The 4117-nt window shown below is 34.5% G+C and overlaps 1 non-coding gene across 1 annotated transcript; it reads left to right on the forward strand.

Moving 5' to 3' along the window:
- The first annotated feature begins 496 nt into the window (after positions 1-496).
- On the forward strand, positions 497-620 carry LOC122428990. Its single transcript, XR_006265867.1, has one exon. It is a non-coding gene; the product is annotated as a small nucleolar RNA SNORA51 (small nucleolar RNA).
- The last annotated feature ends 3497 nt before the right edge of the window (positions 621-4117 follow it).

Raw genomic sequence — 4117 nt, forward strand, 5'->3', positions numbered from 1 at the left:
TACTGGCAAGTGTGCAACTCCCTTTTTCCTTTCGGAATGCTGGAGGGTATTTAGGAATTCTTTTTTTCCAGTTTTCCAGAACCTTTTCAATGTCCATATTTTTGTAAAAAACTTGATCAAGTCATATATTATTTATTCTAAACTTAAGACTTTTATCTGTTTAAAGCATCAGAGATATTTGCTTATTCAATGTTTCTTTATCTTGAGTTTATGCTCATTCCTATCTATTTCCTTCTGCAGATTACTCTTATCAGATAATTCACAAGAAAAATGAGAATAAATCAGCCCTTCTTTTTATCCCTCAGTGTTACATTACTGAATATAATGTTTATCCTTTTCTAGTTCATCATATTGTTGTAATGGGAAAAATATGGTCTGTATGACCCTGCTCTATTGCGTTATGTCCCCCTTTTGACCATCTTAGTGTATATTTAGTAATTTTATAACATTCTTTACTATTTGTATTCTATTACTTTTTCTTTTAAGTAATACCTTGAGCCTTCCCAGTGTTTACCACAGGCTGTTTGCTTACAATGACTGTACAGAAAGAGAAGGCAAAATAAATCTATTCTACAAACCAGGTCCTCCGCCTGTTCAGTGTTGTGAATAGGGAGACAAAGAAATGAAGTGGAAAACTAATAGTAATGCCTATAATTTATGTTTTTCTACATATGAAACTTGGGTATTCTGGTAAGTTCTTTACTTATTTTATTCTCACTAAACCCTAAAATATAGATAAAAGTATATATATCCTCTCCTTCTTAGAAAGAAAGGGAATGGCTACCCATTCCAGTATTCTTGCCTAGACAATTCCATGGACAGGGGAGCCTGGTGGGCTATAGACCTTGGGGTCACAAAGAGTCAGACACCATTGAGTGACTAATACTTTCACTTTCACCTACAGGCATTGAGAGGTTAAAGACAGTATCTCTCCATAAGTGAATGCAATAATTAGCATTTAAATTTAGACAGCCTGGTTCCAAAGTCTAAACATGTTATTTTTTTTCTATAACTTCATTATAGAGATACCATTTTTAAATATTCACCTCCCTTTATTTTAGAATTGATAATATCTGTGATTAGAATTAGAATTAGGGCAAAGTTTATCTCTTCTCTTGAAACGTTCTCTCTTTCAGAATTACAAGCTATGAAATTAATTTATTCTGAACACTTTAAAACCTGTCTTCCTAAAGAGAGCAGCTCACATTGGACTCTTCCTTCCAGCCCTTTGCTATTACAAACAGTAAAGTAAAATGATGGGACTTCCCTGGTGGTCCAGTGGTTAAGACTCTGTGCTCCCAATACAGGGCACACAGGTTTGATTCTTGGCCCGGGAACTAAGATCCCATATGCCTCACAGTGTGGCAGTAAATAAATAAAAAATAAAATGCAATAGCAGTAGCATAGATTAAAAAACAAAGTAAATAAAATAAAATGGCAAGGTGTCTTCTCCCCAAGTTCATAATTTTCTGATCAGGAACTAATTAGTTACTTCCTGTTGATGACAATCATATAAATCGATGTAATTATTCTAATTCTTTCTGTTGTTTTCAAACAGGATTGGAAAAAGTGAAGAAGTTTTCAATCTCTTTGCATTTAGTGGCAAGAGATTTGTGCAAATAAGCTTAGCTGAGGCTCCTTTTTAAGAATTCTAATTCATTTTATATCCAGTAATGTATCCTTCATTTCTTTTAGTTGGCTAGAAACCCAAAGTGAAGTCTTACATCTTTTCTCTTTCTTTCTCCTTTTTGTCTGGACATATCACACTTTATTTTTCTTTAATTCCTATGTTTTATGCAATTCTATACAGGTGTGTGTGTATGTGAGTGTGTGTTTTGTCATATCTGACTCTTTGCAACCCCATGGACTGCATTCTGCCAGGCTCCTCTGTCCATGGAAGTTTCTAGGCAGAATCCTGGAGTGGGTTGCCATTTCCTTCTCCAGGGGATCTTCCTGACCCAGAGTCGAACCTGTGTTTCTTCTATTTCCTGCATCAGCAGGCAGATTCTTTACAAGAGTGATTGTAAAAGACTATTCCTCTTGGATAAGCAGACCTTAGATGAAATCTCCATAGACCGTAGATCATCTTCAGCCCATGGTCTTCAGCAAAATACAATTTTCTCATTTTTGAGAGTCAATAGATACTTATCCTCTATAGTGATTCAGAAGCTGTGCTAAGCATTTTACACACATTATTTCATTTATCCTTCACAATCACACAAACAAGATTCTATAATCATTTGAAAGTAAGGAAACTAATGTAACAACCTTGCAGTTACTGATTGGGACTCTGACAACTTATCTGGTTCTAAGTCCAATTTTCTCCCCTTTAAACAATACTTTTTTCCCAGGAATGTCATCTGTCCAGCAAAGGACCCTCAACCCTACTAGTCAATGAATCTAAGAAGTCAGTCATCAAAGGAATCAGATACCCAGAATATAAATCTTTAGTGAACCTGGTGACCTAGGACCTATCTTTGAGAGCACACATCAGCCAAAAATGAGAGCAGAGTAGAAAATATATGGCCTGAGTGGTGGACAAGCAAGTAATCTTGCTTCCTTGGAAAGACAGTGAAAAAAAAAGAAGTGAGAACAGGAAAAGAAAAGAGCAAATATTTGAGTAAAGTGAAATAAATGCTACATAAAGAAACTGCAAGAAAGAAGGGGAATTTGTATGGATTTGCAAAGCAAATAGGAAAGGTGGGAAAGGTCAGTAAAATTCATAGCAATTAAGCAGTCATTAAACCAGGGGCTTTTGATCAAGACAGAAATAGTGACACATAAGATATTAGTGAAGATGAATTTTTCTCTCCTAATCGGATTCCATCTCTTGGGATAACAACTGGTGATATAACCTACAACCACAATGTTGTAGTATTCTCAATATCAATTGCTTTTCTAAAACAGAGGAATAAATTGCCTTGTATTTTCTATTAAAAGCATTATATTTTTCCTCTCTTATATGGATTTCATATTTTTGCTTATTAACAGTTCTATTGTCTGCAGACAAAATGATTTTGGGGAGGTTAGGATAAGGAGTTAAAATTAAAATATGCTTTTGAAGATTATATTTATCCAGAAGTAATCATTGTGTACTATTCAACTTAACGGTAATGCTGAAGGACTGCCCTAACTTCAATCTAGATAGTTCCATAATTCCAGTAAGAAAAGCAGCAAAGTGGGCAAGAGTTAGCTCCCTGTTTTCCTTCAGATGATGTTTAAAGGATACTGTATTGTCATCATTGAAAGTAATAAAGAAATAATTTGCTTGCAGTATTTTCTTATTGTCCTTTTCTATTATCAGTTGAACTAAAAGAATCAGAGTTATCAAAAAGCAACAGAACCTCTGGAAGGGAAGTCCAGAAGATCCTCATGCTTTTTCATAACTTTAGAATGTCAAAGTAAAGTCAGATAGGTAGGAGGGTGGGGGGTGGGTGCGCGGAGGGGGGCAGCGTGGGATGGCCTATAAACAGAAACCTCCCACAGAGAAAGTCCAGTAGTTTTCCACTCATCTTTGAATCCTAGTAGAGGTAAGCAGACAATAAAAAAAACAGACAAAAAAGTAAGTCTTAAACATTTGAAGAATAAACTCTGAACTCCAAAGAATACAGATTTAACAGCCTAGCTTATTGAAAAGAATGATTAAGAAGAAGAAAAAAAAAGTGAATATGCTCATTGAAGACAAAAAATTTTTATTTTTAAAATGTTATTTATAAAGTAACACTGCAAATAATTTACAGCTTTTGAATCCCCCTCCATCACATGATATTTATAATAAAAAAATAAGAATTACAGCTGTTTACTAAGGAAAATTATGCAATCACATAGTCCAGTCTTAGGCAATCTTTTATCTGCTGTTTTACCATTTCTCATAAATCCACAGGTATTACAATGCACATGCTGTTTTAATGTGACTCCGTTTTGAAATCACAGTTGATCTTCCCAGTTCCATTAGCAGCAGAAGAGAAAACATGCCATACCTAAAAATCTAATTCAAAGCATCAATATTAAACCCAATATGGGACATTATAAAATGAACTCAGTGCTTCAGTAGATAAATTTACTTATCCAGGCTAAGAGAGTATTAGTAAATATAAATTGTCTTTATATCAATTTG

The sequence above is a fragment of the Cervus canadensis genome, chromosome 27 (assembly GCF_019320065.1).
Source record: "Cervus canadensis isolate Bull #8, Minnesota chromosome 27, ASM1932006v1, whole genome shotgun sequence".
NCBI classification, from domain to species: Eukaryota; Metazoa; Chordata; class Mammalia; order Artiodactyla; family Cervidae; genus Cervus; species Cervus canadensis.